The 14,981-nt window shown below is 33.0% G+C and overlaps 1 protein-coding gene across 30 annotated transcripts in view; it reads right to left on the reverse strand.

The window, feature by feature from the left end:
• Positions 1–14,981, reverse strand: part of ADGRL2 (adhesion G protein-coupled receptor L2) — a 502,012-nt gene that overhangs the window by 54,448 nt on the left and 432,583 nt on the right. The gene's annotated exons all lie outside the window — the stretch shown is intronic.

Genomic DNA, 14,981 nt, shown 5'->3' on the forward strand with positions numbered 1-14,981 from the left:
TCATACTTGTGTCACGTGGTAATCTGTTCATTCATTTTTATGAAAGAAATAAAACAGAACTGATTTGTATTTTCTTTAAGCAACTCAAACCATTAAACAAAAATTTCCACTGATATTGTATCATTCTACATTCTTAAACTTACAAAAGTTATGTATTTTCTTTATGCTATAATATTTCTGTATCACAGATGGCACTAAATTATGACTTAAACAGAAAACAGATAACTTTTCTCAATTATTGTATTATAAATTTTAATTTGAAGTTTCAATATAGTCAACATATACTGGGGTGGGGGAGGCAAACAACTTACCAGGATACTTGCTGTTATATGGCAATATGATTCTGAACAGAAACATAGTCATAAACTAAATAGTTCGGAAGTTAAGTTTTGACAACATGCTAAAATAAAGGGAAGACAGGTTTTGAAGTTTATCCTCTAAATCCAGTTCTGTGTTAGTTTTTCTATTACAGTCACTTTTAGCACTCTTGAATACCAGATACTAGGCCAACAGATCTGGCCTTATGTGACATGCTCTGCAAAAATGATAGAATATATTTAAAGCATTTAGCACAGTGCCTGGCACATATTGAATGTCTAAGTACTGTTGTTACTCTTGTTACTTACATAGATCAATGTGTTTACACTATCAGGATGATATGATTATACACCTGGGTTCTTCTAAATTAGTCCCCCCCCACCTCAACTCCTCAACCCCATGAGTAAAGTGAGAAGAAAATGAAGATTTCACTCTTTAAATGTTTGGACCCAAGAAAGGGAAGTGCCTTCCTTCCTCCATACCAGAAAGGCATACACAGGAGATAGCAGCTCATCACCACACCCACCTAACCCACCCACTGTAAGCCAAACCCAACTACCCTGGAAACAAAAGGAAAGCACAGAAACAGGTAAATGTTTCTAACTGTGGGGAAATTTTCTGGTCTTTCTCAAATACACGATCCTCTTAGGATATATAGCAAGTCTGAGCATGATGTGGCATTCTCTGTGGGTTAACTACCCCACAGCATTCCCCCTCTGCCTCACTTACAGAAGCCCAATTTTGTTCATGAATGCTCTCTGGGAGTATATTTTGTTTGGTCTAAAGCCAGTTGAGGTCATTCTACCCCTCTGGTCACTAACTGTCTAGGAATGAGACTAGGATGCCATTCTAGCCAGTGAGACACAAGAGAAAGTTTGCTGAAGGATTTCTGGGAAATGTCTCCTTGATCTTAAAGTGATGCCTGGAGCTCCTGCAGCCATCTTATGACCATGAGGGGAGCAGCTGACAAGTGGAGGACGTCAGAGAGGAAAGATGGAAAGAACCTGGGTCCCTCGTGAGGTCATTGGATGACAGAAAAAACCAACCCTGGAATCACTCCAACTCCAGGCTTCTTATCATGTGAGCATTAAACTAGCCATCTTGTCTTAAAAGAATGCCACTAACCTAATCCCTATAATGTTGTATATATTTGTTCAATTATATGGAAGTATTCTCTTATTTTTATGTTGTCATTTATTCAATACAATTCTAACATGTTAGTATTTTAAGCAACCTGATATTTATTTAAGTTCTATGAAATTTTACAAACAGTCTTTTTATAATGTCTGTCAACACTAAGCTTTGTAAAGGCAGGAAATATTTCCTTAATAATTTGATTTGATTACAACCCAATGGAGGGTAATATTTGCAGGGTTTTCATTACATTTTTTCTGATAGTTTATAAATTAAAAAGGCTAAGCAAGCAGAAAGAAGAACATTACAAACAAAATTTATTTAATAATTTGAATACCAGATATTCTACAGCACATAAAATAACTGAACTATAAAATAGCAAAATGAAGAATGAAAAAACAGCCAGTTCCCAGCATAACAGCTAACTAAAGGACAATGGAAGCAGAATCATGTTGGGGGAGGTACATTAAGTTATGCACCTTGGTGCCTGTGCTGGTTTGTATATTTATGTTCCCCAGAAAAAGCCATATTCTTTAATGCATTCTTGTGGGGGCATAAGTATTAGTGTAGATTGGGTTGGAACCTGTTGGTTCAGTGTCCATGGAGATGTGACTCACCCAACTGTAGGTGATAACTCTGATTGGTTAATTTCCATGGAGGCGTGACCCCACCCATTCAGCATGGGTCTTGTTTAGTTTACTGGAGCCCTATATAAGCTCAGATAGAAGGAGCTCATAGCGAGCTGGAGGTGAGACAGACATTTTGAAGATGGCCGTTGGAAGCTGATGCAGACATTTTGGAGAATGCCATCTTGAAACGCAACCTGGGATCAAGCAGACACCAGCCACGTGCCTTCCCAGCTAACAGAGGTTTCCTGGACACCACTGGCCATCCTCCAGCAAAGGTACCCTTTGTTGATGGAGACTTTATGGCCTTAAGACTATAACTGTGTAACCAAATAAATCCCCTTTTATAAAAGTCAGTCCATTTCTGCTGTTTTGCATTGCAGCAGCATTAGCAAACTAGAACAGTGCCATTTTAAATATAATCTCAAAAGTGGATTATTTTTTTCTTTGAACAGCAGCAAAACTGGAAAACTTCTCCAGGATCAATCTTCAGATAAATTTTATAGTCTAAAGTGTAATACAATAAACTTCAAAGGAAAGTCTGAAATATTAAAAAAGCTATAACTAATATTGCTTGTACAAAAAAACAAAATAATAATTTCTAACATGATTAATTTATAATATACTATGCCCTATTTTTTCCCTACAAAACATGCCATATGCAATAATATTCAACAGCATGGATAATGCAAATAGGATAATGTCATGTTCTTCTGCAGAATCATGTTTTCTTCTCATTTTTGTAGTTCTTTTAAATTGGTCAATTGGTTGAAGAAATTTGCCAATGGTTCTCCAAGTTCTATAAATTAATTACCTTAACATGAATCACAGAACCTATTTCATATTCTAAAATTATGAAGCGGTTTGTTTTTAATGTATACCAATAGTTCATTATCTATTACTCAAGGAATCTAGGAACATAATTCCGATATTTCACTTTTCTTCTTTCTTAAATTCTGCATAACCAGAGGCTTAATCTCCAAGGGATCCTCAACCACTCTACTGTTCCCCATCAAAAACTAAAGACCCTCTTATTTATTTATTCATATCTACAGGGCTCCTCCCTTCATCCCACCCTCACACCTCTCAGCAGAAGGAAATATAAACTCTTCTACTCCTTTTGTATATATTTTATGACCACTCTACAAAGCCCTGCTTTGTTGCCAATGGATTTCAAACACATCTAAAATATACTCACTATAGAAATTCTATAAAATCAGACTGAATTCCACTTATGAGTAAATATTTCCTACATTCCATCACCCTCCCTTCCCACTAAAGGCTCCTCACACAACCCAACTAGGAACAGGTGGAAAAGAAAGGAGGTTGTACTCAAGGTTGAAATGGACCAAAAACATAAAGGGCTCTGGATCAAAGTGAAGTAGGAAGTAGCTCAAAGGGTTTGGGGATTTATCACAACTTAAAAAAAAAAAGAAAAAAGATATGTTAAAAAATTACCCAATTGTTTATTTTACTAGGAAAGCAGATGAATAAATACGATGTTAACACAAGATTTAAAATTTCATAATTTTATAATTGTCAATGTCACAGTAAATTTTGCAAGAAGTATACAGGGGATATAAGTATTCCTGATTCCACTGTATTTTGTTTGAAAGAAGACCAACACCATAAAATGAAAAATAACTGCCATATTTACTTTTTCTGAACAACTCTGCAATAATATTCTGACCAGAATTACAAGTTCAAATTAATGTTGAAAGAAACTACCATAATTATACCAGCCACATAACTTTCATTTCTTTTAACAATCACATCACACGAAGCATTCACTTTAAGACTGTAAAAAGTGTTAATTTTATGGCTATTATCTTAGGTAAAATTGAAGGTAAGGAGACCTAATGGAATTCCTGCAATTAAAATTATGTACATTTCAAGAATTCATGGCTTACCAAGGTGTTAAAATGTTAATTTTACATTTGAAATTTTCTAATATGTATCAGAGACACAACAGATTATCTTGAGAAAATTTGGAATTTGAGGGCTAAAACACTAAAGGGTCAGCAGAAGAAGAAACCACTGTAAAATGTATAAGAAAATCAGAGCTTTGCATACCAGTATCTTGATTCATGAAAAAGAATCTATGCTTTTAGAGGACCAAACTACAGAAATATGAATGAAGCAAATGCCTTAAAGTTTCCAAAAAGATGGAATAATAGTTGGGGACACAAGAGGGAAGGAAATACCACAATGTGAACTGGTAGTACTAAAAAAATTCTGAAAATTCTTTAATCAACACACTGTTGGTAAGATTGTAAAACTGTAAAATGCTATCACTTAAGAAGATGAGGGAAAAGAAAGCAATTACTTAACTACAGAAGCAAAGTAAATTCCCACCAACTGCTCTGCTTCATGTTTTCATTCTAATGAACATGAAAAGGCAAAACTAAGCCAAGAAAGGAAAGGCATTTATTCCATTGTTTGTATTCTCAACCCTGGGCATAGTTCCTGGGATGATTTTCTCCTTCTCCTTCCACAGAAAAAGACTTCTTTATCAGTAAAGGTATTACTGCATTAATAAAACATTTTATGTTTTGGACATAACATGGATTCATTATTTTAGCCACCTACTTTTTCTTAGAAATTCGAGGATGAATGAGAAAAGGCCGAAAGACTAAATAGGGTTTTTAAAAGTAGGTGAATCTTTGACTACATTTTGATGGAAATACAATTATACTATTCATCTTAAAGAAAAGGGATTCTAGATATATTTTATACACTTCAACTTTCAAAGATTTCTCATATTTTATATTTGTAGAGATGCACAAATGACTTAGGATAGGTTAAAGCAGTGGTTCTCAAAATGTGTTCCTGAGACAAGGAGCACCGGCATTAACTGGGAACTTGGTTTAGTTACTTTAGTAAAGATAAATATGTATGACAACACTTGATTTTGCACCACAAAATTTTAATAAAATACAGGTGCAATAGAAAACAAGTAATGAATACAATTTATGCAGGGAATACATTTTACAGTGTTAACATGTCCTCTCTGACTAATTTTAATGATTAGAATCAAAGGTTTTAGTAACTCTAATGTTGAGCAAGCAGGCTACCTTTTTTCCTGAGTCATCTAAATAAGCACAATTTTTAAGTACACATATAAAACCATTTTTAACAGATATAGGGAAAGTATAATATTTCCCTAAGAATTTGCTAATGAAAATTTCTAACCCTAAATAAATCTAGAAATAAATTTTGACAAACTGTAGAAATATATTATGTTTCATAGAAGGGCACTGTCATCAAAAATAAGAGAAAAATATGGTTCACTGTAAAAATTGCAATTCTTTCTGTATTCGACCTTTGACTTACTTATTTAAATAAATTTAAAGGAAGTAGATCAACTAGAGGAAGGCAACAATACAAGATATACTTATTTTTCATAGAGAACTCAAAAAGAACAAGGCAGGTCTTGCCAATACTGTCTAAGCAATTTCTAGAGTATAATCCATGATTTAACACTACCTAGGAAAAAAAAAATACCAAAGAACCTAAGTACTCAGTCCCAAATTATAAAGGTTTAATCATTTTTAATATTCTTCTAACCACATTTACAAACATTTTCAAAAACTGGCATTTAAAACCTATATAGACAAAAAGCTATTTTGATAGTGAAAAACTATCAAAAATACCTCCTTATATTGTTTCTATGTATTATTTTTGGCTGCAACTTTCTGACTACCATATTAAACATTTCTTCCCCTACCTTTTCAACTATTCTAAATCATACATCCACAACATTGAAGTACAGTATATTCCATATATAACTAAAAATAAACCTAATAATAAATGCTTTCTAACATTATCAAGTGCAAATACCAGAATAAACAAATTATTTCTGACATTAATATTCATAAAACTTAACTAAAGAAAATTCTAAATTAGCTGCAAAAAAACTTGAATTTTAAAAATTATTTAAAAACTCATTTCTATAGGGAAGGGGGATTCTATTCAGGAATGAAGCCAAGTGAACAACTCAAAAGCTAAAGGAAATAATTTGGGATATTAATAGCTTATTATCACTTCCTGTGCAAGGGAAATATCAATATATAATATATAATAGCAAAAATTAGAATAAATATTTAAAGTCATTGATATTGTCCAGGCTGTGCACAATATGTAAGAAAATAAACTTTGAAAACTCCTTTAAAGGATATCTAATGAATCTCAGCCATCACAATTAAAAAATGGTAATAAGTTAAAAATTTCATAATTAGCATATTTTATCTTCCAGATGCATTCAGTGTTCTCAATGTATCAATACTAACTCCTAGGCACCTACAGTCATTTTTAAAAATCAAGAATTTTAAATTTTCTCTAAAAAATGTATAACTGATAAAAAGGCACTTTATAAAATGTATTACCATTAAATTTATATATTGTATACAGATCTTACTCAGGAATTGTCATGTACAGAGTAACAGCAGTATTTTGAAGAAAGAACTTTTCACTGTTGGCTTCATTAAAATGAAATATTAACAACACAAACAAGCTATTAATAGGTTGTTTTCCCATAATCTCTTGAAACCTTAAGCAAAAGTTTAACGGCACAATGCAAGCATTACTTTTCTTAATCTGAGAATAAACTGTATAAAAACAAAAATATAATATACCATCTAACTGTTGAAAGAAGCAAAATCATCTGCTAATTCAGATGATGAGTGATTAAAAGCAGAGCCTTCAGAATCAGAAAGTACTGGGAATCAAGTTTTAGCTCGGCTGGGTACTTAGTTTTGGTTCCATAGACAATTCACTAGACCTTTTCAACCGCAGATTTCTCATCTATAAAATGTAATGATATCTTCTGTATAGTTTGTTGTTAAGGTTAAATGTGAATGCATGCAAGCTCTTTGCACAATGCCTGGCTGGATCACAGACCTCAATAAATATGAATTAGGAACAACAACAAAAACAACAATAGTAACGGTGAGTGGTCTCATAAAAGATGGGCATAGATTTGCAAATCTTAAAGAGACAGAATGTCTTTTATTCTTCCAAAGTAGTCCTTTACTATGCATATTCTTTCCTATGTACAGCTTTAAAAATAGGCTGAACTATTAATGCAAATTTGTTTCCATTCCAACTCTAATCTTCAATTGTACAATACCCCACAAATTGCTTTTACTCTTCTTCTGATTATCTTATACTCATTATTACACTTTACCAAGTGCAAAGTATGGAGATGAGATTCCATGTGTAACCTATTGTGAGAGATGTTTTAATCAATAGTCTTGTTCTGCTGATTCAGCAAGGGCTTCTGTTTTGGCAAGATAACATTAGTTTCTCCAGTCATGTTCCAAAAACCATTGGGAATCTTCAGAAGATCATTAGATATGCTGCAATAAAGCTTTGGTACATTCTCTTTTCTTTCTTAAATTACTTCCTCACTATCCTATCATTCTCCGTCACCGATGGCACTGCATTATTATTGCAGCTCCCCTGAAACTTGTACTAGAGCTATGTCTCCAGGCCATGGGATGCCATTTTCAATTGAAGCGTCTGCTTGAAAATATAAATTAAGAAAATTTCATTATCTCCAGCCAGAGGCCATTATTCACCAGTTCTAAGGAAGATAAGAAATGCAAAATCTACCAACATGAACAAATATTTCAGCATTCAAATGAACAGCTCAATATATCATGACAGAAACTAAAAATTCAAGTTTGCAGAAATTTGGAGTCATCCTCTAGAATTAGTCCAATACTTTTTGAGTCTTTAAGTTCAATGAAAATTGTTTCAACAATTTCAGTGTCTTAGTAGCATCTGATATTTTTCCAGTCCAATCATAAAATAATAGCAATAATAGAACTGTTACCTTCTGTTTAACTAAACTGCTCACTCTTTGAAGATGAATTAAATGCTGTCAAGATATGGACATTATGTAAAGTTATACCTTTCCAAAAGTGCCAAGTATAAGCAAAGCATTCAGGAGTACTGTGGAAGAGTTTAAACTACATTCACATGTGTATAACATATTCCAATTGAACAAAATATCCCCAATTGAATTATTACAAATATTATCCATTCTTTAAATAATGGAGGGATTAATTACTAAGCCTCAATTACTAAAGGGAAATTATTATATTTCAATAAGTAAATTACATTCTATTGAAGTGGATGAATTTTAAAAATTTAGAACTTACCTGTATGGCAAGGAAAAAAAAAGAGAAAAGAAAGAAAGAAAAGAGAAGCTGCCAACCTATAATTCCTAATGGATGTGATTATTTGCCTAGAACATAATAGGAGTTCAGTTTTTGAATGAACTAAATAATGGTGAATGCTTAACCTGTTATTTCTGTGCTTAAATAAACATAGTGCATAGAATATAAACAACAGACATTCAATTTTGTTTCAGTCAGCTACACCTGATTCTTAGAGAATTCTGCCAATTTGGACATAGTTTGTAATCATGAAAGTTAATAATGAAACACCTAAGAGATGGCTTATGTATTTAAGGGGAAGGAAAAAAAAGTACTCTAAAAGTTTCCAAATCACTTCTCCATAACAATTGCAAATGACCAATAAACGTGGTCCTCTACAACCACCACCACATTTGTCAGTTTGAGTGCAAATTTAGAATAATTTTTATACAGACAGACTAGAATTAGATAGATAAGACCCAAAGCAAAGAGTTGTCCTCAAGCAAAGTAATCAGACAAACTGATAGCGGACAAAAAGAAACTATATGCCAAGATAACAAGTTATAATCAACCTCACAGATGCAAAAGGGAAACTGAGCTGAAAGTTAAATCATATCTTTGTTTTATTTTTATTTTTTTACTTCATAATGAGATGCTCTTTTATCATCTAAATGTCTGTTCTGTAGCATCAACTAAACTGGGTCCTGCTTTCTTTAATTATTAATGATGATTTGTGAGCCTAACTAATTGCTAGGTAAACATAACATTAGGAAGCTAAATTGTGTGTAATTAATACACAATTAATAGCAAAAAAAAGGTGCTCTATAGTAATGTTCTCATTTGTCACATAACCATGTTCTCATTATTTATTTAATAATTTGTGTAATCTAGATTTCTACCCATCACATAGAATTTAACTCTCTAAGCATTATAGAATAATTATTATTTAAAGTCATTTGAAATCATCGTTAAAATAAAGCCTCCAGCATAACATGCTTCAATATTGTTATATGCATGGATACATAATTTGTAAGCATAGATAGATAGATAATAAATAAATAAATAAATAGTATTCCCTTCAATCTCCTGTATATTGGCATTTGCAGAAGTTTTAAATACAATCCTGATTTTTTTTTAAATTGCAACTATTAATTAATTGCTGTAATTAGCTACAAAAATTCTAGAAAAGCCAATTTAGCATTTAAATAATCATAAGCAAAAATACAAAATATCTTTCTGTATTATCAATATAGAAACATAAACCTATTTGACTGAAAAAAGAGTATAGTATAAGAGAAACAGAAAGGCAAAAAATAAATAGCAGGTAATTTTCCGTGGAGTCATCAAAAGCTTGAAGCTTGACAGTGAAATCCTTTTTAAGCTTATACCTATATGTCATACTGTTTTTCAAATTGTTGAAAATATGAATAATAAAAAGTGAAACATCCATAATCATGTATCTGAACAAAATGTTGTGCTAGGAATGACAATCACAAAATCACTTAACTATTTAAAGTTACTCTGCATCTAAGAATACATCAAAAATTTCCTCCAAAATTCCACACTAATTACTAAAATATGCATTTTGAAATGGCAATGCTGATGTGCTAAAAACAACTTTCTATGTTTTAGAAACCTTTGGAATTCCTTGCAGCTTTTACTGGACCTTGGGGTCAGTTTAATGCAAATTAGTCTCGACTCACTCACTGCCTCATTAATATAGCACAAAATCTCGTTTGCAAAAATGCACATTCAACATAAATGCACTTGCTTTTATTAGCAAAGTAAGAAGTATTTATTTACAAATAATACCACTGAGACTAAGTTTCATTCACAGGGTCATCAGGACTAACTACTTAATGAAAAGAACAAGATAATTTAAACAGAGGAAAAAAAACCATAATATGATGAAATACTTGAAATCGCTTCTGTGTCCAAACTTTCAATACTTTCACTATTAATAATTCAAAAAATTATTATGACCTGTATCAACTAGGAGCAATTATTTATAAAAATGGTAACCTACTGTAGTTTGCACTTACAGAAACTACCACATTTTTAACAAGGGAAATGGGAAATTCACCATGGGAAGCCCTAGTTCGATTAAATTAGCAAGAAACTTGTTACCAGACCATATAAAAGACACAGCATAATAAGACATGACCTTGCAGAACCTTGGAGCCAATCTGTGATTTCTTTTCCTTCCCATAACCCTTACTAATTATCTGCAAAGTTACAGACTCTTTTGTCATGGGTTATTTTCCTTCAAATTGTGAGGGGATTTTTGGTTTCTAAATATTTAATTAGTCTTATTATGATACGAGAAGTATTGTACATGCCAAGCATTTTGATTTTCATACTTCTATTCCTTCTAATTATCCTCAGATTTAGACTGGTCATCCCAAATCTTTTCCTTTCATAATCATTTATTTCTTAAAGATAATTCAGTGAAGAAATATTTCCAGCCTTATGGCTCTTCTTTTCCACAAACGGCTTCTCTGGTCCGTTAATTACCCACTCAGAGGATTAGTGTTTGAAATAATACAAAAGAACCTGCAACTGAAAGGAGTTTTAGAGGGCAAAATTGAATAAACTAGATTTTTTTTGGTGCTGTTTTAAATTCACCTTAAAGATTATTCCCCAAATTTTGATATGATTTTGATAAACAGGAAAAAATATGCTGCATCAAGGTCAGAATGGAATGTCATTTACTCAGTATTATAAATATCTGCATATAAAACAAATGAATTTTCAGTCCACTGGATAGCTAATATAATTTCCCTTTTTTTAGACTTCACTTTGTTTACAGCATGACAATAAATGCTAATAGAATTTTCTCAAAATCATGTAACTTTTGTTAATGTGGCTTTTTAATTTTGCATCTATACAAAACTTGAGACAAGGTGCAGATCTTTGTTAACGTATTTAATTTACTCAGGAAGAGTTTTCCATTTTTAATTAAAATAAAAATGATTCTACATTCTACAGTGCTTTGTTTTGTTTTTTTCATCTTCAGGCAAGAAAGCACTGCTATACCTAAAGTGAATTCTGGATCTAATTATTTGGGGGGAGCACTTCAAAAAAAGTATTTCCAGATACTATATTTTCTCATCAAGCCTATTTTTCAGATAAATGTGTTTTTCTGATTATTACTTTATCTTAAACTTATTTTTCTCATCCATCTTCTAAAATATTTTGGTATAAAATGTATGACAGTTCATGAACAAATAAATAGGAATACTTCGTGTAGTAAACAAAGGGTCAAAAGACTGAGCAAATAATATTTTAATAATATAAATTAATGTTCAAAGACAAGAGAAATATGTAGAGTTAATGTTTCTCCAAAGTTTCAACAAAGTACAACGGTTCAAGCAAAAACACTCATTTTAAAAGAAAGTGTCAGACGATTATTCTGAAACCCATGAATATCTTTCTACTATCTAGTTTTAACTTTGTACATCACAGAAATCATGATCTGTGCTTTCCTTATGCTGTTCTTTCCAATGTAGAAAGAATTCAATTTATCATCCACTTACTGCAATTCTGCCCTCATGGTCAAATTATATCCCAATTTATCCCAGGAATTTTTATCCAATTATTCTCTTCTAATATAGGATTGCTCTCCCACTTAAAATTTTATTAGCACATATGTGCTATGCAGTATAATTGAGCCCGTCACCAAATACGGCAGTACCAAATTTTTCTAGCAAAGAAATCTCTTTGTCAAGAGAAATTTTATCTAAAAAAGAGGGACAGAGAGAAAGCTGCCTAACTGCAGTACAGTGGATTAACAATGGTGGTGGAGACAGCTTTGAAGAAGCTCAAATTCTTCTCCATGCCCTCACATACTCCCTTTGCTCTCCCTTGGTCTGTACCCCAGTCAGCCCAGCAAATTCAGCTTAAAAATCACTGAATTAATCTAATTCCTCAATAATAGAGATAAGAAACTAAGGCCCAGAGAATCTGAGGGAACTGCCAAACCACACCCCAAGGGAGTCACCCTGGCAGAGATCTCTCTCTCCCCTCAGCATCTCTCCACTACACCATTACTCCATATGCATGATTCAGTGTTTGTTTCTACAAAAACATTCTAACAGGGACAACCTTTTCTATGTACATTTTGAGAATGTTGGTAACGACTTGGCCTGAAACAGAGAGCCCAGGTGAGCTGACACTCATTGAATACCTTCTGAACTGAATTCTTGCAGAAATGACTGTCTATGTACATTTCTTCCTTAATACTAAGATCCATTTGTAGGCCCTTAAGTCTCTGAAGTAGAAAATTTTCAGAGCTTAGGAGGCCAGGCTTCTGGTCTGACAACCTGCTGTTTTCCAACTCGCTGCAGCATCTACCATGCAAACCTAAAGGAGCAACTCCTCGTTACGTACTTGTTATATACTTGAGGGAGACACACACATAGGCAGTAAAGCTGGTGATTTAGAGAAAGAAAACACATAAACTATGCTGGCCAAGAAGTATTAAATTCTTCCCTGACTACCCAAACCTGAAGTGATCTGTCTGTCCTTGGCCTATGGACAGGTAATGTGAAAATTTTCTATATAACTGTGGCAATTAAACACACTGTGCTTTGTGGCATCTCTTCTGAATTTTGTTTTATAGCTGTAAATTATTTAACTAACCAAATATTCTCCAAGTATTCTCCAAACACCCCAAATAGTGCTGGACACTTAATTGTATGAATCAAGTCTCTCATACAGGGCCCTTTAATTGTTTTTAGGACTCTTTTAAATCCATCCTGAATGTCCAATTCTGTTTAAGGCAAGAAGTATTAACTCAATGAATGCTTTCTAAACTGGACTTCTCATTCTTCTATATTTTATTGAAGGTTTTGCGCTAGAAGAAACGCAAAATTTCTTGTCAATACATACTAGTTGGCATTTCCTTAAAAAAAAACTGCAGAAATTTTGTATAGATATTTACCTAATCACACTGTAAGCCATGAGACAAAAAAATAATAAAGGCCAAAAGCTGGAAACACAGGCTCTTGGGATATTCTGAGCAATTAAACAGGTGTGGCAGGCCAAAAACAATCCTAATGCCCATAATCTCAATATAAATGATCAGATTCACCAGAGACTTATAAAGAGATGGATACTTTGTGATTCTCAAATTTAATGAAGTCTCATCTGACTGATAAAAGATATGGTAAATTTCACTGGCTTCTTTCTGATAAATCAGAACTAATCTTTAATCATGGCAAAATATTCATAATCTAATCCTTTTATCAAATTGACTACCACTGCAGGAGTCTCATGTGTTTGCACAATTAAAAACCCCAGGTTGGCTGTATATAACACAGCATTACATTTGTTGCAAATCCTTTTCTATTGAAATAAATTGTGAGGCTGACAGCAGGAAGTAGCTGATAAGGAAGCAACAAGGCATTGCTGATGGCATTCTAGATAACTGAAGGCAAATCCATAAGCATGCAGTATACACATATAACCCAAAGAGCTGTTTTTAAATGTGGATCAAGGGAGTGTCCCTTTGCTGCATCTCAGTTACAAAGGCAAGAAATTATCTAAGAAAGATATGTAACTAGGTAATGGGCAGGGTGAGGGGGAATAGGGCGGGAGACGGGAAGAGAGATTAAGAGAGAAAAAAAAATTTTATACCATCTGAGATTGTGGCACTAGAAACAGAGACAAGAGAAGACATTATCTACTGCTATATCCTAGATGTAGAAAAACCTACAAATTTGGAAACACAGTAACACACTAAATATGCCACGTTAGAACAATATGCGAAGAAAACGAACAAAAGGACATGGAAGTGTGCTCCTCCTCTCTGGCACGACAAGAGTGACCCATTTGTTTCAGAGTTAATGTGAAGGGTCCAAAACATAGTGCTATTTGCCATGCTGTCATTTAGAGTCAAAACAATTTTATTTAAAATATTATAATATTTTATAGAACTATTCCTTAATTTTGAGAAATATGAAAAATACACTATTGCAAAGTGCCTTTCTCACTAACCTAAGTGCAAGAAGAGAATACAAAATGCTCAAAAAGATAGAAGAAAGCTGAGGTTCCTAGTGGAATATTAAGTTTGAAAGCACGAGGGCAAGAACTTGAATAGCTTCCTTAAGAGACCTAACCAGTATTCACTCTACATATAGTGCATTTTCCCACCTCAGGCCATTGCTCATCACCTTCTCCATGAGATTTTGGAAGTCTGTTGTGCTAAGAGAGATTACGTATCACTGTTACTTCTGTATATATTTCATCTTCTTCAGATTATAATATCATTGAGGGGTTAGTGATTGTTTTAAAAATCTCTGAACCATCTGCAGTGCAGAATGCTGTCCCTTATTCTAAAATTTATAAACTCAATAAACACCAGTCTGTAGACTTGGAAAATACATATTCTCACCCAGGTGTTCATAAAATCCTTTAGTGTGCTTGGCACATTAGCTTGCAAATGGTAGAACTCAGTAATCGTTTGTAAGCAGAAGTCAATGAGTGAAAGATAAAAATAAAATTCAGAAGTCAAGCATAGTTCCATTACCACATGGAAAAAAAAAGAAATTTAAACTTTTGTTTTACGCAGTTTCATATTTTTTTTTTAAATTACAATGGATGCAGAAGGCTTCCTTTCCACATTATACTACTTGCCTGAATTGTCTTCCTATCAGAGTAACTTATCTGAAAGGCTCATTTTATCATAACCTATAAAATGTTAAGACTCAATTACTTTAAATATCGCTAACACCATGTGCAT

This window comes from Choloepus didactylus, chromosome 2, assembly GCF_015220235.1.
Source record: "Choloepus didactylus isolate mChoDid1 chromosome 2, mChoDid1.pri, whole genome shotgun sequence".
NCBI lineage: Eukaryota > Metazoa > Chordata > Mammalia > Pilosa > Megalonychidae > Choloepus > Choloepus didactylus.